Raw genomic sequence first — 25,593 nt, 5'->3', positions numbered from 1 at the left:
TTCCCCTTTATCACTAAATAGCTAGGACAAGCCCAGGCAACCTTCCAAGAAATGTTATGAAATTGACCTAAGTCTGGTTGGTCGGTTAGCCTTCTCCCAGTTCATAGTGTATGCATCTATTTTGTAGAAAAGGGAGCAGTGAAAGTATTATTCTTTTTTTTTTTTTTTTTTTTTTGCGGTACGCAGGCCTCTCACTGTTGTGGCCTCTCCCGTTGCGGAGCACAGGCTCCGGACGCGCAGGCTCAGCGGCCATGGCTCACGGGCCCAGCCGCTCCGCAGCATGTGGGATCTTCTCGGACCGGGGCACGAACCCGTGTCCCCTGCATCGGCAGGCGGACTCTCAACTACTGTGCCACCAGGGAAGCCCTGAAAGTATTTTTCTTTATAGTTCAGTTTTAATTTAATTTAGTAAAAGAGCTACGTGGAAAAATAGAAACGTTGCAACTTCTTTTATCTAAGCAGTTCCAAGTTAAAATGTATAGCAACTGACTAAATGAGGTCAAGGTTTACTTTCTGCAGATCTTAGCTTTGGGAAAAATTGCAGCATCTTACAGGGAGCAGAAGGAGCTAAAAGGGGCATCTTAATATATAATCCAAAGAAGTTGTTCAATGTACGCTACTTACATCTTGGAATGTGCATCAGAAAACTTGTTTAAGGACACTCTCAACAGAAAGGCTCTTGCTTGAGAATATGTCATTCTAATTTTTAGATCTATTGCTCTGAATGCCAATATTGCATTTATTTAGATAGTTATAATTCTACATTTTTAAAGAAAATTATCGCTTAATCTACTTCTCACAGAGAACAAAAGCCATGGGGAGTAAAACTAACGAATATAATGGCTGAGCAACCTCTACTAATAAGAAAATTTATATTATACATATTCTGGGTGACAACTAGGATTCAACACAGAAAGAATTCAGCATATAAATTCTACAAAGTGCTAACACCTTGCAGTGTCTCTTCCCTAAGTGTGCTGGAGGAGGAGTCAACTTTCCTCTTATTCTACCACCTGTCATTACTTCCAGATCTGTGAATGAAAATATTCATCTATTATTTCATTCATTGAATATTCATTAAATACCATCTTCGCTCAGCAATGAATAGGACAAAGGTCCTATTTTTATGTGGCTTATATTTTAGTTGGAGGAAAATATCAGCATGACCTGAAAGACAAATGGCAAATTTAAACCCAGAAAAAGAAGGCATATATACACAGGACTTTGAGTTCACTAATTTTACTGGTAAAAATTTCAGTAATGGATGTGGGAATGGATTTCTAGGATTCTCAGCTAAGGATCTGGCTAAATTTACCGATAACTGATGAATTTATCAGAGATTCTGAATGTGATTTTGAGATTCCAAATGATAGAAACTGTGATTCAGTGGTGACCCAACCTAGATGAAGTTAAAATTAAAGAAATTCTTCTAGAATAATATGCCAGATGAAATACAAGGATTTATCATGCTTGACCATCATGCACTTTTGTTTTCTTAGGGAGTCCAGCTCACTCTCTTCACCATAACCTTGAGATCTACATTGGTAAGGGAAGCACTGCCATGCAAGTAAGAGGTGGGAGACTCTACAAGTAAAATTCTACTGGAGCTAGGAGGATTCTGAGATGGCTAAGACAATGTCATGGCATTTAGCTGACTAAAGCAAATTGGGCATGTTTCCTATAATAATCAACAAAGCCTGTGTGGTAGTCTGAATATAGTCCTCAGAGAGATTTGTTGATGATTAGTGATTATGACATTCCCAGGAGATGAATATGTAGGCAGCCTGCTAAGGTCCTGCTTGACATGTAAAATGGACAACCACCCTGACTTGAAGAGAGGCTTGTTTATATCACAATTTTAGAGAATCATGGCCCTTCCCCGAATCTAAGACCTGAGTCTCAAACTGAGGTATGAATGGGCATCCTCCATGAAGGGCCTTTGAAATAACATCACAAATATGTCTGGGAAGTGGCCTTTCCCAAAGGAATGTGCAAGTACTTATTTAGGAAACTGCACTCTAGGAAAGGAGATCCACATAGACCTTGGGGGATTGTTAGACATTGGCTCCAGACTAAAACAATAACTATAACTACCTTATAACCACTGGGATCCACTGACAGAGGGGATTCCTAAGGGTGTTAATTGATGATTTTTAAAAGTGATTATTGTTTCCAGTTTAGATAAATTGACTTCAGGATTGAACTTTACTTTTGGGCTAGAGATGGGAAACATCAACTTGCCCAACTCTCTTTTAGAGGTAGAAGTTCAGGGAAGTTAAATCACTGCTTTTAACTACAAAATAAGAACCTAAGTCTTTTAAATTCTTACCAGGTTGCTATACCAGCCCAGCTGCCTGGGTCCCTTGGTTAGGGGGATGGGATGGAAGGAACTGGAGATTATCCAGTTTCCAAGAAAGAACTGAGGAGGGAAGGGTCATATTTTCTTCATTCTTCACTTTGGTTTAAAATTTTTATTTTATTCAAATTGGAAAAAATTAAAAAAACACAAATTCTTGCCTTTTTTTGTGGTGGCAGGGGTTGGGGTTGGGGGAGTCTGAGAGGAAAAATTTGTGAAAAGACAATAGATGAAAATTTCCCCAAAATGGTGAAAACTATAAAGCCACAGCACAAGAAATATGAAGAAAACATCAAAGCATAAAATAATCAAATTGTTTATAATAGTAAGAAAGAGAAAATCTTAAAAAAAGACAGAGGAAAAAAGACATTATGTGGAAGAACAAAGGTAAGGAATACTGAATATTTCTTTTGGAAATATGCAAGCTAGAATACAGAAGAGCAACTGAATGTACTTTAAAGTACTGAAAGATAAAAACTATCAAGCTAATTCTTAACTCGGAAAAAAATTACTTTCAAACATAAAAGTGAAATGAAGAGTTTTTCAGACACGCAAAAGCTGAAAGAATTCAATACTAGAAGACCTGAACTATAAGAAAATATTAAAAGGAAAGCCTTTAAATGAAACCACTATCTCAAAGACATCTGCATCCTTATATTCATTGTAGCATTATTTACAATAGCCAAGAGGTGGAAACAACAGATGGTTCCATAATAGATGAATGGATAGAGAAAATATGGAAGATGTATATTCAATGGAATATTATTCAGCCATTAAAAAGGAAATCCTACTATTTGTGAGAACATGGATGAAACTTGAAGGCATTATGCTAAGTGAAATAAGTCAGACAGAGAAGGACAAATTCTGTATAATCTCACTTATATGTAGAATCTAAATAAAGCCAAACTCACAGAAACAAAATGCAGATTGGTGGTTGGCAGGGGTTGGGGTGTGGGAGAAATGGGGAGATATTGATTAAAGGGTACAAACTTCCAGGTATCAGATGAATAAGTTCTGGGGATCTAATATACAGTATGGTGACTCAAATGTCTCCAGCCTCAGGAGGCAACTTAAAAAACACCTCTATATCTTCTGCTTGTCTTCTTAGCTTCTTAGCAGCTGCTTTCTGTTTCTTTCCTCAGTGTCTCACTCTGCACATTTGCAACTTAAGAGCCAGGACTTGAGGGAAAATTGCCCATGAGAATATTGAGTTTATCTCAGTGTATTTTACTTCCCTCTAAGATCTTGGCTTTTCAAATCCCTGCAATTTTAGTTTCACTGATGCTTTCAATCTGTTCTATTAAGGGTTTAATCTAACATACATAGTCATTCTCTGTGGGTATGTTAGTTTAAACTAGACACTTCACCATGGTCACTGGTAGATGTATCATATACAACTTACACATTTTAAGTAATTGCCTCTCCAAATACAGTGTGCATGACATGTTGACATTAGTGCTTGTATTAACTGTTTCATTTAGTCTGGAGTAGCACTGCCCAATATAAATATATGAATCACATATGGAATTTTAAAATTTCAAGTACTCACATTAGAAAAGTAAAAAGTAACAGGCAGAATTACAATAATATACTTTACTTAATTAAAATTAAATATATTTAAAATATTACCATTTTAAGGTACATGAATTCAAACTCCATTGTATATTTTATATTTACAGCTCATCTCAATACACACTAGGCCCATTTCAAATGCTTAAGAGCTAGTCTCATGGGACTAGTGGTTACCATATTGGAAAAGGCAGGTCTAGAGGTTTCAGAATATTCAGAGAAGATGTGAAAGACTAAAGGACAAACATATATTATGTGGTAATATTGACTTAAAGACTTGGATTATCTCCCTTGAGAAACCAGTGGGTCTCTATTTAGCTATACAAAGAATATTTTCATCATGTTAGGTGGAAAAATTGTAGATTGTTTTTAACTTCTCAGCATCAAATGCTCCTTACTCTTTTAGAGAAATAACACAAATTATTCAATAGAAGGTAGGATTCAGCTTCCCATGACTGAATCCCAAATGATGAAAAACTTTCTGAAAGCCTGAGAAAGCCAAGAATCAGATGTGTAACTCAGGCTCAGATAATCATAATATGTCTTCCAAGGACTCAATACATTAAATACAGAAATGTAGGGAAGGCTTTCAAATATTCCTAGAAATTACCTTGAGTGAGGCAGAAAGGAGTCCTAGCAGTGATTTTGGTCTTTAGGTCATTCTCACAGGACATTTTCTGGGTTATGAAAGTCACTGTGTTGTTTCCTAGGCTTATTTGTTCCTGCAGGTGTTCAGTCCATTACATGAATCCCTGATTTCTAGGAGTTTGTGGACCCATGATTTTACTTTTTAGTACAACACAGTTGCTAAGTGCATAAACTTGGGGGTCAAATGGCCTGAGTTTGAATCCTGCTTTTCCTACTCATTAGCTATCTGGACTTAGACACATTATTTTACCCTTTTTACCCTCTCAATTTCTTTATCTATCAAGTAGTGATGATAATTGTACCTACCTCATGGGTTGTTACAAAAGCTCGATGAGATAACCCATACACAGTTAAGTATACTTACATGTCCTTATTATGTACTGAATATTTACCTTTTAATAATTGAGCTTTTACTATTATTTTAAAAGTTTATGGAAAGTCTACTGCGTAGTAGATGCACATAAAACAATACTCCTCATTTTTTCCACCTAAAATTACCTTAATAAGAAAGAATACTTATTCCACATCCCTAAAGATTTGGGAAGGGGTTATGTGTAGCCTGACAAGACCACTGCCAGCCTAATATCTTTATACTTTCAGATTTTATCTTGAATATTACTCCAACTATACATGCTTCAAATGTGTTTCAAATTATTTACCATTGAATAATGTGCCATGTTTATTTGGTGGCTGTAAGTAGTGCCAAATACATAGCCCACTACCATACTTTAAGAAGTGTGTGTATACACACACACACACACACACACACACACTCACATAGATATCTATATAGATATATATATAGATATATGGATATATACAATGGAATATTACTCAGCCATAAAAAAGAATGAAATAATGCCATTTGCAGCAACATGGATGGACCTAGAGATTGTCATACTGAGTGAAGTAAGTCAAACAGAGAAAGACAATTATTATAAGACATCCATTATATGCAGAATCTTAAAAAAATGGTACAAATGAACTTATTTACAAAACAGAAATAGAGTCACAGATATAGAAAACAAACTTATGGTTACCAAGGGGGAAAGGGAGAGGGAGGGATACATTGGGAGACTGGAATTGACATATACACACTACTATATATAAAATAGATAACTAATAAGAATCTACTATATAGCAAAGGGAACTCTACTCAATACTCTGTAATGACCTGTATTGGAAAAGAATCTAAAAAAAAGTGAATATATGTATATGTATAACTGATTCACTTTGCTGTACAGCAGAAACTAACACAATATTGTAAAGCAACTATACTCCAATAAAAATTAATTTAAAAAAAAGAAGTGTAGACAAAATGATTAAATTAATACTGGCAATAACCCTGTGATGCAGGCATTACTACTTCCATTTTTAAGGTGAGGAAATTGATTCAGAGAAGTTAGGTATTTTGCCTACAATTACAGAGCTGGTTTGTGCACAATTACACATTTTATTTTGATCATGAGTTCCATTTTCCTAGACAAGGACTTCAATACAATATTTGAAGGTGTTTAATTTCTTGGCCTACAGCTCATAAAAGAGTTCTGCCATTATCTGGAGCATCCTTGATATTTTTAGAAAGGTAAGCCAAGCCTCAACGAATGCATGTCTCATAAATCTATTTCATTTCACTGACATCACCACTTTCTTAATCCCTCTTTCACCTTCTCTATTTTTTTCTGTTTCTTTCCTAAAGTCTAGGATCATAAATATTTCTTTAGTTGTAAACAGCCCATTATTTAAATAGCTTTCATCTAAAAGAACTTTGGAAATTTACTTTAGGTGAAATTTCAAGGGGAGAATTGCGATTAATCATTTGTGAGAATGACATTCTAAGTTCTCATACTTGCTGTACCTGCTAAATCAAATAAGATAGGCTTTGACATAAGGCACTTTTCCAAATGTCACTCTTAGACTTTTCCGGGGGCTCACTGATAGAACCAGTTCAATGATACTGATAACTGCATAAGGGTGGAACAAAATTCTCCCAGCAATTAAAATCAAAGGCTGTACATCTAAATTTCTGTATCTGCTAATACAATATATGTTACTTTTTCTTCTTCAAGTGTTTTAAAAACTGGCAGAGGCATTGAAACAGCTATGTAACTTTGTTGTCCAAGGCTCCTTGCTATGACACTGACTTCTAACCATGAACATGTGTGAATTCTCTTCTCCCCTCTCTAAATCATCCTAGAAGCTTCTCATTTCACCTCTACTTAGATGTTACTCTTTGCAATTCTTATGTAAATAATTCATTTTAAACACAAGGAATGAACTTTATTTTCCTCACTCATGAAAAGTGTCTCTGTGTTACAGAAATGTCTTAGCCAATTTTCTTCACCTGCAGTTTGCCTTTGCAAATGATCTCATCGTGAAAAACAAACTGCCAGCTTGATTATAGGAAAGCTTCGGTTATTGAAAAACACCCCTCATATCTTTTAGGTAGGACTGCTGACCTTACATCTGCATTGTCTATAATGTTACTCCAAATTGGTTCAAATACTAGATGATTAACAATGATCAACAAGAAGTTTTGCCAACTGAGAATCAACTTGCTCAAACAATTCATTCACCCATTATTTAAAATGAGTCACATTTAAGAATTTAAAAATAAGGAACCAAGTTGTTTTTTTTTTTTGATTACTTTGAAAAATCTCCATATATATTCGGGTTCTGAAATACACAGGTTAAATAAAAGATAAGGTAAACTATCAACACTTGTCAGCTGAAAATCTGATTTGGAGGCTGTGTTTGGAAGTGAGGTCCACAGGCTTTGAATTACACAACTCATGCATGAAGAGAAAAAGTTCATTTGAATATCCAGATATTGGGACTCTCTAATGCCAATTTTAAAATAAATGATCATCAGAAGAAAACATCTGGATAACTGAGTAAATGTTTTCCACTTCTTGGGGCCAAATCTCTTCCTGAAAGCCAGACCACTGTAATCAATTGCATGCAGGACACCTACACTTGGATGTCCTCAGATTCAAAAATAAATTAGTCATCGTATCCTGGACACCTATTTCTCCCCTGTTGCTTCTATATTCAGTATCTCATGAAATAATGTCACTATTTGTATAGTTGCTCAAGCCTGAAATTTGATTTTTTCTATCTCTGTTATGCCTCACATCTAATTAAGCAACAAGTTCTATGGTGTCTACATTATAAATAACTCACTAATCCATCCACCTTTCCGTGTCTCCACTCAATGCCTTAAAGGGAGCCCTGATGTAGGGCCCTCACTTAGATCCGGAGGCAGATGCTTAGCAGAGCTCCCAATTCCCAGGTTTTTCTTTTGCTTCTCCTCCAAACCATTCTCCACCCTGCAGAGTGATTACTTAAAGATATATTTACCTGCTCAAAATCCATTAGGAGGTCCAGATAAAGACAGGGCTTCATGATAAGGTTTATAAGGCTTTTTGTGATTTAGCCTTCAGGAATCTCTGCAACTGTTTCTTTGGCCACAGAGATGTCTCTTCTTTACCTACATGTCAGATGTGCTATGCCTCCTTGCCTCTGGTGGATTCTTTTTGTACATCTCCTTTTCACCATATCCAACAGCTTCTCTTCTTTGCTAGCTCTTACTCATCCTTTAGCTCTCACGTGGGTTACACTTTCCCTGATACCCATGTTGGAGTCACATGCCTTTTCTTTGAACTTCAATAGCAACATATAGCTCCCCTTTTGCAACACATATAACGCTGTATAATAATTTCCTATTCATTCCTCTGTTTTCCTAACTAAAGTAAAAATTCCCAGAAGAACCACATCTTTCATATTGTGGAAATACTGATGTATTTCCACATCTAACATAGAGACGGGAATGTAAGAAGCATTTAACACATATTTGTTAGATGAATCGTCCAAGAATAAATATTAAGATTTCAGATAAATAACTATATTCCCAAGAAAAAAAATCTAAAAATGTGAAAGCATAAGAAAAGCAAAATGGAAAATTCTAAAAATTTTATGAAAAATTAGAAATGGATGAAGGCAATAAATTAAACTGTGTCTGATCCCTCCCACCCCACCCCCCTAAGTTTTTCACATCAGTATACATATGCCCAAGACAAATAATCATCATATGTTTCACATCTTTAGTTCAGACCATTGTAAACCTATCTGATAATTGTCTGGCCTTTCCAATGTTAATAGCAAATATATCTCTTTTGCTAGATGCTTAGGGGGTGGCAGGTCTACCCTCTGAATTACTCCTGTAGGATCAGCAGTGGGTTCACCACTATGCCTTCATACTGTTGTCTAGGAGCCCACAACTGGGCTCTTCTGGACCTGGCTGGAGGTCTGATCCCACTGAACCCCATTCTTGAAGGCAAATCATTGTCTTAGAACTAATAATAGCTGACATGCACTAAGCATTACTATATGCCAGGAATAATCTCATTTATTCTTCAAGGCACCCTGAGAAACAAATATTATTATTATAGAGATGAGGATACTGAAGCTCAGAGAAGTAACCTCTTCAATAATAAGCAATTGTTTGAATTCAAACTATTGTGTCCAATAGTTCTGAGTTTTCTTAAAATTGCCTCAATCTCTCTAGATGGTAAGTCTGAGGTTCTCAACAAGATTTCAATGACTGACATTCTCATGGTTACTTCTTGTGTTGAATTCCTCTTCCCACTGAACTGTTAGTCTCGTGTCTCACATCTTCTATTTTTTCATATACTCTGCCCATGCTAACCTAAAGCTGGAATATCCATCTCTAATTTCTCCAAAAGGCCATCCACACAAGACATTTGTAGGTTCAGCAGATTTTACCAAGAATTAGGGCAATAGAAGAGGGTTGCATAGTAGCAAAAATTCCCAAACTGTTTAATACTGAATATTGATAGCCTTATTTTTTTGTCTTTGGGCTACCAGCTCAAAGGTAGGTATCAGGGATTTCTTAGTAATAACAGAGTTTCAACATCTCTAGCTTCCTACCATGTTACTTTGTTTCTCTCGCTCACTCTCTGACTCACTCTCCTTCAGAGGAATAGGTCTGCTTTTCTGCCTTCCCCTATTTCTTGTTTTCTTCTAAAATTCTATTAAATTTTTAGACAGAGAAATTTATCTTTATTTTTCTTCTGGGATCCTTCCAGAACATGCCCTTAGGGCCTACACATCTAAAGCAGAGTATCACGGTGTTTTCCTAAACAAAGGTAGTTTTCTTCCTAAGGGGAACTCTGAGCCAGCTGTTAACATTACAATCTTATTTATCTTGCCACCTTTACTTAAAGAGTAACTCAATGAAAATGCTTTGGGAATTAACTTCTCCAGGGAAAGGCATACCTAACATGACAGAAATATTATCATAATATAATTTTTCTCAAAGGTTTTGATTACACTGATATATGTAATTCAGTGGTCCCAGTGCACAGCACCCCATTAGAGAAAACTAGATTGACTGAGGTGGTAACACACATTTACTTCTACTCAACATATATTCATGCTGTATTCACAAACACTCTGCTCCCCCCAAACCTGGATCACTCTTCGAAGCAAGCTTTCATACCTTTTTTTTGTTTTTTTCCCCTTAAGGTAGGTTCCCTACTTATTATCCTAAATGTATTCATTTGCTTCTACAAACAAGTTAGGTGGTACTCCAAATAATGAACTAATGAATAGGAAATGTGAGGATGATTTGAGCACCCACCCATGTCCTTGACCCCTTGTAGGAGTCTTGGCTAATTGTAAATGTGTCTGATTGGAGTGGTCAAGAACTCTGATTTGTCTTTAACAATTTGTTGTGCCTCTGAATGTCAACTGCATTGTTGTCCTCAAAGCTGAAATCCAAAATATTTGGAAACACGTTGGTCACAGGGTGAGTAAACATATCTTGATGGAGAGCCCACTGTGGGCAAAACATTATGCAAAGAGCTTGAAAGAAATGCCAAAGAATAAGTAAATCACACAGCTTTTGTGCCTGGAGAGATGTGGATGAATGGGAAAGTAAAAACAAAAATAAAGGTTTATGGGAGTTATGTTTACTTGTATATGCACACATATGTGAGTCTCTCATATGTATAGACATGTAACCATGCACTTTTATAAATATACATATGATAGCTAATCAGACTTCTGACTCTCCAGCTTAATCTCCTGCCACACCCAGGCAGTAACACTGAACTGCTTGTTGCTCTATTTCCTGCCTCGGTGACACACATACCATTCACTCTAACTCCAAAGCCCTTCACAATGACCCATTCCTCTCAGAGTAACTCTCTCCTATCCTTTAATACTCCTCCCTGGACTCAAACCCTCCAAGAAGCCTAGCTGAGGAAATACACTGACACACAGTCACATAAGTCCTTGAGTTTTATTTTGTTCCTCTCTTCAGAGCAAGCTAGTCGTACCCAGAGATGTTGGGTTAGATTTTTTTTTTAATTGGAGTATAGTTGCTTTACAACGTTGGGTTAGTTTCTGCTGTACAACAAAGTGAATCAGCTACATGTATACATATATCCCTTCCCTCTTGGAACTCCCTCCCACTCCTCCCCCCCATCCCACCCATCTAGGTCATCACAGAGCACCGAGCCGAGCTCCCTGTGCTCTACAGCAGGTTCCCACTAGCTATTTATTTTACACATGGTAGTGTATATATGTCAATTCTGATTTCTCAATTCGTCCCACCTTCTCCTTCCCTTCCATGTCTACATGTCTGTTCTCTACGTCTGCGTCTCTATTCCTGCCCTGCAAACTGGTTCATCTGTACCATTTTTCTAGATTCCACATATATGCATTAATAAACAATATTTGTTTTTCTCTTTCTGACTTACTTCACTCTGTCTGACAGCCTCTAGGTCCATCCACATCTCTACAAATGACCCAATTTCATTCCTTTTTATGGCTGAATAATATTCCATTGGATATAGGTACCATATCTTTATCCATTCATCTGTCAATGGACATTTAGGTTGTTTCCATGTCCTGGCTATTGTAAATAGTGCTGCAGTGAAAACTGGGGTACATGTGTCTTTTTGAATTATGGTTTTCTCAGGGTATATACCCAGTAGTGAGATTGCTGGGTCATATGGTAGTTCTATTTTTAGTTTTTTAAGGAACCTCCATACTGTCCTCCATAGTGGCTGTATCAATTTATATTCCCACCAACAGTGCAAGAGGGTTCCCTTTTCTTCACACCCTCTCCAGCATTTTTTGTTTGTAGATTTTTTGATGATGGCCATTCTGACCGGTGTGAGGTGATTGTAGCATCTCAAACCACATTGTAGTTTTGATTTGCATTTCTCTAGTAATTAGTGATGTTGAGCATCTTTTCATGTACCTCTTGGCCATCTGTATGTCTTCTTTGGAGAAATGTCTATTTAGGTCTTCTGCCCATTTTTGGATTGGGTTGTTTTTTGTTGATATTGGGCTTCATGAGCTGTTTGTATACTTTGGAGATTAATCCTTTGTCAGTTGCTTCATTTGCAAATATTTTCTCCCATTCTGAGGGTTGTCTTGTCGTCTTGTTTATGGTTTCCTTTGCTGTGCAAACGCTTTTAAGTCCCATTTGTTTATTTTTGTTTTTATTTTCTTTGCTCTAGGAGGTGGGTCAAAGAAGATCTTGCTGTGGTTTATGTCAAAGAGTGTTTTTCCTATGTTTTCCTCTAAGAGTTTTATAGTGTCTGGTCTTACATTTAGGTCTTTAATCCATTTTGAGTTTATTTTTGTGTATGGTGTCAGGGAGTGTTCTAATTTCATTCTTTAATATGTAGCTGTTCAGTTATCCCAGCATCACTCATTGAAGAGACTGTCTTTTCTCTATTGTATATTCTTGCCTCCTTTGTCATAGATTAGGTGACCATGGGTCCATGGGTTTATCTCTGGGCTTTCTATCCTGTACCATTGATCTATATTTCTGTTTTTGTGCAAGTACCATACTGTCTTGATTACTGTAGCTTTGTAGTATAGTTGGAAGCCAGGGAGCCTGATTCCTCCAGCTCTGTTCTTTCTCAGGGTTGCTTTGGCTATTCAGGATCTTTTGTGTTTCCATACAAATTGTAAATTATTTTGTTCTAATTCTGTAAAAAATGCCATTGGTAATTTGATAGGGATTGCACTGAATCTGTAGATGGCTTTGGGTACTATAGTCATTTTCACAATATTGATTCTTCCAATCCAAGAACATGCTATATCTCTCCATCTGTTTGTATCATCTTTAATTTCTTTCATCAGTGTTTTATAGTTTACTGAGTACAGGTCTTTTGTCTCCTTAGGTAGGTTTATTCATAGGTATTTTATTCTTTTGTTGCAATGGTGAATGGGATTGTTTCTTTAATTTCTCTTTCTGATCTTTCATTGTTAGTGTATAGGAATGCAAGAGATTTCTGTCCATTAATTTTGTATCCTGAAACTTTACTAAATTCACTAATGAACTCTAGTAATTTTCTGGTGGCATCTTTAGGATTTTCTACATATAGTATCATGTCATCTGCAAATAGTGACAGTTTTACATCTTCCTCTCCAATTTGTATTCCTTTTCTTTCTTTTTCTTCTCTGATTGCCGTGGCTAGGACTTCCAAAACTATGTTGAATAACAGTGGTGAGAGTGGACGTCCTTGTCTTATTCCTGATCTTAGAGGAAATGCTTTCAGTTTTTCACCATTGAGAATGATGTTTGCTGTCAGTTTGTCATATATGGCCTTTATTATGTTGAGGTAGCTTCCCTCTATGCCCACTTTCTGGAGAGTTTTTATCATAAATGGGTGTTGAATTTTGCTAAAAATGTTTTTTGCATCTATTAAGATGATCATATGGTTTTTATTCTTTAATTTGTTAATATGGTGTATCACATTGATTGATTTGCATATATTGAAGAATCCTTGCATCCCTGGGATAAATCCCACTTGATTATGGTGTATGAATCTTTTAATGTGTTGCTGGATTCTGTTTGCTAGAATTTTTTTGAGGATTTTTGTGCCTGTGTTCATCAGTGATATTGGTCTGTAATTTTCTTTTTTTGTGATATCTTTGTCTGGTTTTGGTATCAGGGTAATGGTGGCCTCGTAGAATGAGTTTGGGAGTGTTCCTCCCTCTGCAATTTTTTTGGAAGAGTGTGAGAAGGAAAGTTGTTACCTCTTCTCTAAATGTTTGATAGAATTCGCCTGTGAAGCCATCTGGTCCTGGACTTTTATTTGCTGGAAGATTTTTAATTACAGTTTCAATTTCATTACTTGTGATTGGTCTGTTTATATTTTCTGATTCTTCCTGGTTCAGTCTTGGGAAGTTGTACCTTTCTAAGAATTTGTCCATTACTTCCAGGTTGTCCATTTTGTTGGCATATAGTTGCTTGTAGTAGTGTCTTATGATCCTTTGTATTTCTGTGGTGTCAGTTGCACTTTCTCCTTTTTCATTTCTAATTTTATTAATTTGAATCCTCTCCCTTTTTTCTTGATGAGTCTGGTTAAATGTTTATCAATTTTGTTTATCTTCGAGCTTCAGTTTTCTAATCTTATTAGTGAAGACCTACACATTTTCTTCCTCATAGCTGCCTTTGTTAGCTCTGTTAATAGGCATCCATGAAAATGTCTCTTCTACAATTCTTTCCCAGAGTCTGTTTTGCTGATTACAGCTCCCTCAATAACTTACCCTTTGGGGCTGTTCCACTGCAATTACTAAACTGGTTCCAAGAAGGAAATGGACAGGAAGGGTTACACACTTCTGTGAAAGTCGACTGATCCTATGTGGAATGCAAGACTGAAATAATGTGTTCTCATCTTTTCTATGACATGTCAATTACTGAGGGAGTTTCAAAAATTGTTTTTCTTTTTCCTTCCTGCCATGTAGTAAAAGGAGAATTACATTGTGTGGACTCTTAATATCTTTTCTCAACTTAGCTACTGCTGGAAGTTTGAGGTATGAGATGAACAACATATCCTGGTTTCTTCCTAATACATGGTACTCCTTATTTTTCCTTCATTTTAGGTTCTTAAAATCTCGTCTTGAAAATCTTTTGATGTATCAGTTGCTTCCAATGAGAACCATACCATAAACTAACATAAACAAACCATACTTTGAGGATAAAAATACACACAAGCATACAGAGAGCTTACTCTGTCTGTTCTTGATGGGCATCAGGTTTGATATTTATGCAAAATTATGTGCATACAGGTATTGTATAAACAAATGCTGAGAGTCTTACTGAATTATTGAAGTTTCTCAAGCAATGTAATAGCTCAAAAGCATATTTCCCACAATGTCTCCTGTACACACACACAGCCACCCACACCAAAACTAGAATTCAAATAACAAAGTTGGCATTGTGTGTGTCTGCCTTATTCAAATACTATCTGCAGCTTAGTTTCTCAAATTACTCTGCTTCCTACAGAACTAATTTTAAAATGAATCTCCCACTGACTTCAAGGGGCTTTCATCTCTTTAGGATGGTGATGAAGGCTAAAAATGTGTGCTTGGTACCCCAGAACACTGAAGAATGAAGTCTGTGTCAGCCAAGCTCAGAAGTGCTGAAACAGACCCAATTCCTCCCTGGGTGCTGCCCATTAATCCCTGTGAAATTTTTCAAAGGGTTTTAAGTGATAAGCTAAGAGAAAATGAGCCCTAGGAAAAACACCCCTCTTTGGATTGACTTCATATCAGAATTCTATAGTCATATCAGAAATGAGACTGCTCACTACACAGCTCCTTTTGTGCTATGAATACAGACTGGTTTTCCCTTATTTTTAGAAAAATGTTAAATACATTTTGTACAAGGAATGCAATTCAACTGCAGCATTATAAGAAACAACAAAGGAAGTTACTCTAAACAGCATCTCAGCATCCTGGTGTATAATAAACTCTAAACAACTTCCAGGAAATTAAGGTTCTTTTAAATTGTTGAATAAAATGAAGAAAAGATCCTGAGAACACGCACACACACACACAATGGAAATTAATTATGTTATAATTACTGCACACCTGCTCCAATAACTTGAAGGTACACTGCTATCTTCTTTGTTGATCAGATATAATCTGATTATGCTCTTTGCTTGAAGTATCTCTGGTCCTCCATCTCCAAAAATAAATTCTCATTGAAGTATGACATCTACTGGCTAATTACTTTAAGAATGGGATTTGTCTTGTATAGTTTTAACTTAATCCTTTTACTCATGTAGATAAGGTCACAGCTGGGGGTATCGACAGAATAAATTTCTGCCGGAGAGTAATCTATCAGGGTTCTTTACTGTGCCACAGTCTTTCCTCTCCCGTGTTAATATTCTGACAAAGCATCAGCGGAAAAGGTTTTAATCATTTGCTCAAATATCTTTCCTTAAGCATGCTCCTCCATTCTTGCTTCACTGGCTCTTTCTCCAATTTGCTTCTCCATTCATCTCTTCTATTCCTCTTCAGAAATTTGTTGTCATTTTTCTTCCTTTCTGCCATTGACACAAGCTTTTCTTCATATCATTCTTCATACCTCTAAGAAAATTAACTCAAAGACAGTCACTTGGGTCAGATTCTAACCTAAAGTCTTCTAGTTTACCTTGCCTCCTCTTGTCCCAATCTAGATATATCATACTAATTAATATTTGCTTGGACTTTAAAATATTTGAATTATTTTCACATCTATAATTATAATCTTTACAACCCTTTAAAGACTTATTATGAATTATTTTCATTTTATATGTGAAAAATAAGATTGAGATATACCCAAACAGACACAAATAACAAAGAGTAAAGGAGAGATTTGAACCCTTGTGTATTTTGGTTCCAAGGTTTATTGGTATCCATTGCATCACAGTGCCTGATTCAACCAAAATCTTCTTAAACCACCACCCCTACAGAAATATTAATGGGCATAATAATCCCAGATAATAGAAAAATTCTATCATATCAGTAGGGAGACATTAATAGATAGTAGACAGAGGATTCAGAAACTTGTGGTTTTGAATGTCATTGTCTATGAAATCATATAAGGAATTAAAATTTAACCATGACAGATTGAAATACTCTTCATAGCTATTGTTTATTAAAATCAATTAGGTAGTCTGTCCTTCTTGCCAAAAGCAGATAATTCAGATGATACGACACTTCTTTTAGGGTGACTTGTCATATCAGTAGGAAGTCTTATTACATTAGATTTTAAACACATTTTCCTTGAGATAGCTGTGGAATGAACTGCTTTCCAAAGGGTTTTGCATAATTTTAATTTGCCTTTTTATTGCTATTAACGGACCATCTGCACCTGTGCTTTTCTATGAAATTTTAAAATAACATACTGAGAAAATCTTGCAATTTAAAATGCTGAAACATATAATTAAATAAACCATGTCAAGTAGAATGAAAATTATATTGATAAGTTCTAAATATCAGTAAAAACAAAGAATTTAATACCTAGAGTATATGTTCAAAATTTGAACTGGCAAAAGCTAATTTGGGGGCTTCCCTGGTGGCAGAGTGGTTGAGAGTCCGCCTGCTGATGCAGGGGACACAGGTTTGTGCCCCACTCCGGGAAGATCCCACATGCCGTGGAGTGGCTGGGCCCGTGAGCCGTGACCGCTGAGCCTGCGCGTCCAGAGCCTGTGCTCCTCAAGGGGAGAGGCCACAACAGTGAGAGGCCCACACACCGCAAAAACAAAACAAAACAAAACAAAACAAAACAAAAAAAAACTAATTTGGGTCTGCTACCAAATTGTTAGCATGCCTTTTTCTAATTTATGCTCAATTTGCAAAGCATGAGGAAACAAAAAGAATAAAAATGTTTAATTCCAAATAAAATACTTTTCCTTCTAATTGGATTAAAGTTAGAAATCAGGAATAACTCAAATTATATGAACTAATCTAAATTATCAACCGATTGCTAGTTCACTGGGAAGACGTGATGACATTTTAGAGAGAATTTTATGGTATAATTCAAATCTTAAGTGCGGAACTGTGATTCTTCTTATTATATCATAATTCTAATTCATACACTTTCCTTTTCTTAGTTTTAGCATTTCCCCTCTGTATTTAGGGGAAGTTTTCAATGTTCATTCATTCATTCATATCTAATATTCATTCATATTCCATTGGCGCAAATTTAATCACATGGCTACCCTAGTTGCTAACACTGTTAGGAAACAATCTCTTTCTGGGTACCCTTCTGTCTGGCCCTGTGCCTTAAACATACATGAACTGCTAAAGGAGATAAAAGCAGAATAGATATTGGGGGGTTGTTGACAAAAGTCTGCCCCTTTTTCTGGACACACAGAACATGTTCATCATCCTCAGTGGAGTCACCCATGGCATTTTCTGTGTCCAGTTTGAAGCCCACAATCTCTTACTAATGTGCCATTCTCTTCTTGTGATACCTCATCTATAAACAAAGAGACAAGCCTCACTCAGGCCCATCATCTAATACACAATAATGGAGTAAAAAATAACTCATTCATGGAGATAAAAATAGAAAAGATAAAGCACTTAGTGGTCTATAACTGCTAGATCCTGGTGTGTAGGAACTTTGAAATATCCCATTCCTTGCTTAGCTCCCCCAGCTTTTGTTCCTTTGGATCATTCTCTTGGCCATTTTCTTTCATAACATCTGGATCCCTCTGAAGTTTTCCCTTGAATATCATACATTGTGGCCAAAACCAAAGTGAGTTTTGGAGGGTATGCTTTCTTTGGAGGCTATATAATTTTCACTTCTGGCTGATACACATTTGGAAACCTAAGGTCTTGCTTGTTGGCCAGACTTGTGACTTTTATATTTTTAAGCCATATTCATCCCCTCAAAACTTTAGTGAAGCTTCTATTTGCTTTCCAATCAGATTCCATATAAAAATTCTCATACTTGATGATCTCTCTTAAATAGTTCTTAGACCTGAAGATTCCTCACTTCTATTTTCCAGTTTCTGTTCTAAGGACTATCTTTCTGAGACTATAGGTTTTGGTGAGAAGTTACTGTGATTTTATCTGATCTTTGTAAGTGGGCAGAGCTGCTGTTGTCTGACTGTGGAATACAAATGGGAGGTTTTTGAGAGGGGCTCTGAGCAAGTTTTAGCCTGCTCAGGCTACCATAACAAAAATGCCATAGATTAGGTGGCTTAAACAAAAAACACCTATTTCTCACAGTTCTGGAAGGTGGGAAGTCCAAGATCAAGGCACCAGGAGATTCGGTGTCTGGTGAGAGCTTACTGGTTCATAGACAGCCATCTTCTCACTGAGTCATCACATAATGGAAGAAGCGAGTGAGCTCTCCGGGGGGGTCTCTCTTTTCACTGTCTAGGGCTCCACCCTCATTATCTAATCATTTCCCAAAGACCCTCCTCCCCCCTCATAATACCATCACATTGAGGATTAGGTTTCAACATACGGATTTCTGAGGGACACAAACATTCAGTCTATAGCAAAGTCTTATCTTCTGCTAATTGGGACATACAAGCAAGGGATTTCCCTTTTATAAAAGATACTGATATATGGTCGAGTTAATGTTTAGACTTTGGTCAGAGACTTTTTTAGCAAGGTCTATTCCTTTTTATCTCTACACGAACACTGGCAATCCTTACACAAGCTTTTCTCTCTTGTATTTGGCTAAAAGTATCAAGAGGCAGCTAACATAGACAAATATTTAGCCTTTTCTTAATCTCACTTACTATAACCAAATTTGTAGGTATGACCTTTGTTTTCTTTACAATTGACAGTTTTACTAAATAGGTTGCCATGCCATAAGAAAGGTCATTAGCTTTCCAACCTGAAGTATTTGTATAAGTTGTAGCCTACAACTCAATGGCTAAAACAATGCCACATATTTTTTATGGCAGCACACCTCTTATACACCAAGTTCTTTATTAGCTAAGGCATAGGCTGAAGATTTATTACAAAGAAACCTCAAAATACAAGGTCTTGAATTAGATAGAAGAATATTCTCTCTTGTGATAAGAGTGTGATCCATAAGAACTCTGATTGGTCAGGTGGCTATATCATCATCAAAATGTGGCTTCCATCTTCGGGTCTAAGATCTGCTCTAGCTGCTGTTCTTGGACAAGAATAAGAGAAACAAGGATGTATTGGGAGAGCAGCTTTATCTTCAAGGCAATAATCTAGAAGTTGCACATATTTTTGCAGTTCCCCACTGGCCCAAACACAGTCACTGACTGCCAAGAGAGGATAGAAAATACAGTCTCTAGCCAAATGGCTATGTGTCCTGGTCACCAAATTAAATTAAAAAGAAAAAAAAAAAACTTAGAAAAAAGGAGAATGGATACTATGGAACACAGCTTCTCCTCCACCATTTTCTTTTTTGGAGAAAAGAAACATAATAAAGATCTTCTTAAGACCTAAATATATGGGCTAATAATATGCCAATACCCTGACCAAATCTACTAAGTATATTAATAATTTCCATTAATATAACTCATTCCTAATGTGGAAAAGACTTTAGGAAGGACTTCATACTCCCATCAATGATTTAATATGGATGTTAAGATTGATTCTTCATTGAGACATATTATTTTTAGTTTTATAGGTTCGTCTTTTATTGGTCTACAAAGTATTGGCCAATATTAAGAGCTTAGGCTTTTATTTTATTTTTTGTCCTGTACAATTATTTTCAGACACAGAAATTTCCAAACACATAAATAATTTTTAAAAGAATGTATATTATTTGATTACTAGAGCAACAACTTATTGAACAACTATTAAGGTAGCTAGTGATTCCTATTCTCATTAATCATTCTTTCTAAACTTAATCCAGCTATGATATGTACTACTTCATTTAGAATGTTTCTTGCAAGTTCATTTTCATTTCTAGGTTTAGTCAAAAGCTAGGCCATTTGAGCTCAAATTTCTATCTCTATGCATCAGATTTCCTGAGGACTTGTTTCTCTACCATAAATAACCTTTATTAGCCTCACAAAGAAATGACACTTGTAGAGTAAGTCCTTCACTCATTCTCTTAGTCTTTTGTATGATTCTAAACCACACTTTTAAAGCTGCATTCTGCAGAGCCCTGGGATTCTGCAAAGATGCCAATGTCGGACAGAGACAAGGGGTTAGCTTTTCCTGGACTCTGAGCTCTCCCAATCCACTTCAGAGAAAAAAGCTCAACACTTACCTTTGTTATATATCAGAGCTCTCCTTAAGATTTTCTTTGGGAAAAAAGTTCAACAGCTTAAATTGCATTTAAAAATCAGAAATCTCTGAAGTTCTGTGCCACTATTTTCAACTTCCTACAATTATCCCCAATTCATGAAAAAATTAGAAGAAAATAAAAAAGTCAAATGGAGCTTCATCTGTTAAGGGCTCCAATCATTCTCTGTTAGTCCTCTCCAAACAAAAACACAAAGTTAATTTTCCATTTTATTCTTTGAGAGTGAAATATAAAAACAAGTAATATCCCATATCTCTCTCTCTGAAAGCTTTATGTGTAGCTAAGCCATTGTTACTTGATCAGATAATAGAGCAGAGGATATAGGGTAATATTTGTATTGGCATGACAACCACTGACAAATGTCTAATTGCAATAGAAAAGTCTCACTAATTATAATGGAATAGTTATGACCACTAAGTAATTTCCTAGGTCCTCTACTGAGTTGGTTACCTTGACTTATTTCCTATCTAGTTTCCTAAAAACACTGTTGAAATATTATAGCTCCCTATATGAACAAGGACAACTTCATATTTTCTAGCCTTGAAATATCAATTTAATGCATCCCATTGAGGAGCTTTTTATGGAAATGTTACCATTTTGACCTCTATTATTTCAGTATATCATTGTAATGAATAAAGATTGGTGCCTTATTGAGTTTTGTCTTGAACTCAAATCCTTTAAAGAAACAATGCATATTTTACTCACTTTTGGTCTATAACATGCCTCTCTAATGAGCATGCATTACGAAATTTTCTTTTTGGCTCATACCTATTGGGCAAGGAGGGAGGTGTTAAGGAAACAAAAAGCTTACCCTTTTGAAGTTTTAGAGCATTTACTTTAAAAAAAGGGAGTCAAGTTAAATAAATAATATTTTCTTTAGTATTTATTGTGTAGGTGGAGGCAATGTGGGAGAGGGGAAAGAGTACTAGGTGGAGAGGTAGGACCTTGGTGTCACATTCTCAGAATTGTCAACAATGGAGCATCAGTTTAATCATCTCTAAAGCACTGGGTTAGACCAGGATAATCCATTTTGGATTTCCTAGTCCAAATCATTTCCACTCATAATTTTATTGGGAAAGGTTATCACAATTATTCAAAACTTTACAGTCAGTTCTCAAATGAATGTATTTTAAATCTAATTTTTTAAAATGTTATTGAAATACAAAATTGGAAAAAATATCTGAGAACATTAAGGTAACTCATTTTTGATTTATACTGAGCATTTAAAATTTTAGTTATGTTACTCCTTAAATACCAAAATATCATCATTTGTACTTACCTAAATGTCCAGAATTCCATCAAAGGGAAGCAACCTTTCTACAGTTTTCCTTTCTAAACTATAGCTTTGGAAAAAGAAGCTAGTTGAGATGGGTTATGTTTTGCTTTGTTTTGTTCTATTAAAAGAGTATTAAAGGAGAACTGGAGACTTAATTTTACTTATTCATAATGCTATTTGTGCCAAATTATATTTTAAAGTAATGCATAATGATTTTAAATCTACAAGCATCATTTTCTGTTTTAGAATAGGTTTTGATGATTAAATAACCCTAAATTTGTTTTTCAATCTTCAGAGGAGGGTTATTTAGCATAGTTCAACCATAGGTTTTTTTTACATTAAAGAGATATATTCTCCATCTCAGCCAATGCATCTCTCCGTAATGCTCTGAAGAGCAGGCACATGGCTTTTATTTTCTGGGTCAGAGTTTTGAAAAGCCTTATGGCATTTGTTTTCATTGTAATTCCTGAGGCCTTTAAAATAACATTCTGGAGTAGTTGGAGAAGGATGTCAACTATAGCAATAGTTGACAGCTCAGTGTTGCTATTCAGCATTAATTAAAATAGTGGATTTAGACTTAGCAGCTCTTTAATGTGCCGTATATTCAAGTATTTAGTACAAAAAAAATGAGTTTTCAACAACAACAAATCAGCAAGCAGGGATTTTGCTGTGATTTTTCCAAAATGATAAATACAGCTTTGAATTGCTACCTTGAAAGAGTCCCACTGTGTATTGAAAAACAGGCAGATCTCTTCAAAGCATATTTCTAACAGATGGAATAAAATCTTCCCCTTTGCTATCAATCTTGTGTTTCATTTCTCTTTGAATCTAGTGGTATAAAATTTACCTGTATTTTTATCATAAATTTGTGGGCATAAATAAATAAAAAATAAACAATATCTGTATATAGTTTTATATTAAGGGCTATCTGGATTTACAGAGGTAAAATGCAATGGGTTTGAGTAATTACTGATTTAAGTCTAAATATATTTTACTTTTATTTTCGTGTATGAAGCAAAAGAAAATGCAGTGTGAGCCTGCCTGTATTCATTCAAGAATGAGTTAGTTCAGAATCTCTTCTATTATATATGCAAATTTAATGACACATGCTATGTTCTCCATCTAGAGTGTGAGGACTATCTTAGAAAAGCATAGGTTGGCCCAATTTTATGTTATAGGTGAGTCTGTCAGTTCAGTTTCTCTCTAAAATTATACACCAGGACAATTATATTTCTGATATCAAGTACAAATACAGCTTAAATGCTATAGAAAATTCTGTTAAGGCAGTACCGCAGTATATTAGTAGAAAGAATACAGACTTCTAACTCTGCCTCTCACTTACCATGCTTACACAGGCGAATTACATAGTCTCCAAGAGCTTCAGCTTCCTAATCTGTAAAATGAGTTATTGTGCTGCTTAAAAGAATAATGTATGTAAGATATTTCTCTCAAACTAGAAACTCAGGAAATGTTCTCTTAGAGCCACTCTGCCCAGTGCATTAGCTCCACTGAGATAAAATACTTACATCTAAAATTGTTGTCAGATAAATCAGAAAAAAAATAATCATCACACTTTCTGTAGCATCACTTCCTTTAGAAGTTCTCCAAACAGAGGCATGTGCAAAGTGCTCAGGCACTACCTGAATGGCATAAAGCAATGCCACTGAATGTGGATGTGAGCAGCTATATCCACATGGAGATGTGCATTTATGGTGGGTGTTGTTTTTTTTTTTTGGAATCATCCTATTGAGGTCTCCATTCTAACCCCTAAGGGCACCTCCTCCCAAGAACTTATCTATTTTTAAAGATAATTTATTTTTGTTAAAAATACAATACATAATTCCCCAATTTCTTTGAAATTAAAACAGACAAAGAAGAAAATAAACTTTATTAGAGATGAGCACTATTAATATTTTGGAATATTTTTCCATTTTCTCTATGAGCAAGTGTACATATGGGTTAGTACTGTAGGTACTCTTATAATTTACTCTTAATCATACCATCAAACATTTTTGAAAATATAATTTTCAATTTTTCTATAATTATCCATAATATGAAGCTAGCATAATTTTTAGCCATTATCTTATTGTGGGACATAAAATTGTTTCCAACATTTTGCTATATAAAATAATACCATGATCAAAAATTGCACATGGTTTTGTCTGCACCTTTGATTATTTTTATTCTAAGAGATTTCTAGAAATTCAATTATGTGGTCAAAATTTTTAAATATTTTAAGACAATTGGCAAATATTTTTAAGTGCACGTATATATAGTGAAGCAACGTACATTCTTATTGACACTGAAGCAACAATTATTCTTGTTGACAGTATTTAAAATATTCATCTTACTATTCCCTTACCAGAGATGATTATTTTCATCTTACATGCACAGGTACATGTGTGCAAACACACACATGCTCTAATGAGAATCATTTTGGGGGCTTATTTATTCAAGTTACTACATCACTCTTATTTTCCCTTCTAATATTTAGCCTCCACAACACAATTGATATTTCCTATCAATAAATGAACAAAGCCTCTTACCATCCTTCACTATGATATACGTCCTAGATTTTATATCTAATATTTGTTTAAAGCTATGCTTTAACATATCAGTGGATGCCTAAGGCTATCAGTAGGGTGAGTTCTATTCCTAGATGAATTCTAAAGTAAATTTTACTAGTTACTAGAATTTTTTTGTCAAATAAGCAAAATAGAAATCGGAATAAAATTGCTATGTAAATTAGTATAATGTGAATTAAATTAAAGTTTTGGAATATTGACAGTGAAAATACTCTCATTTATTGTAAAACAGAACCCCTTAATAAAGGATTCAAGGGACAAGACTAATATGTTCCTACCCACAGGCTAATTATTTTAATTATGTTTATAAATATCAGAAGATTATTTCTGGACACCTAATTCAAAGTATGCTTACTCTCATAGAGTGGGAGTGAAATAAATTCATTGGGATTTGAATTGTGGTTTGGTCACTCATTGTCTTTATAACCATCATCAAGTTACTTAATTTCTATTATCCTGCAATTTCTCATCCTTTAAATGAATAAGAGCATACCTACTTCCCAGAGCTATTTGAAGGGTAAGGTTAAAAAAATCCATGTATATATTTCTCAGACATAATAAGTATTCACAATAGTGATTTTGTATATGAAACAATTTTTATGAGGTAATAAGAGCACGGTTTTTCATGATAAAACATTGAGGAAACCTTCTTTAAGCAAAATTATATTTATTATTTCATAGATTAAAAAATTTAGAAACATTTGTTCTTCAAAAATTCTAATTCCTGAAACATTCTTAAAGACAGTAGGTTAATTTTGCCTGTTGTATGATCAAAACCCTTAATTCCTGTTCTGTTTAATTCCTTGGTCTCTGAAGATTTCAGTACTTGTCCAAGTTCCAACTAGATTTAGGAAGCACAATATGAGACATACAAAAAAACCCGAAATCTTAAGAATGCTGAAGACACCAGAAAGGTAAATCCTTCCCTGGCAAGCTGTAGAATCTCAATCACTTCTGTTTTCAAAGAGTCTTTAAAAAAAAACACTGTATTTTTGTATTTGGAAGCTCAGCATTTTTCAGATTTTATCCATAGACACAAAATTTTAAATTGTTCCCTTTGCTAAGATATCATGGAGAAAAATAGAAA

This window comes from Hyperoodon ampullatus, assembly GCF_949752795.1.
Source record: "Hyperoodon ampullatus genome assembly, chromosome: 11".
Lineage (NCBI taxonomy): Eukaryota > Metazoa > Chordata > Mammalia > Artiodactyla > Ziphiidae > Hyperoodon > Hyperoodon ampullatus.
The sequence above is the reverse complement of the archived record's forward strand: the minus strand, read 5'-3'. Positions refer to the sequence as shown.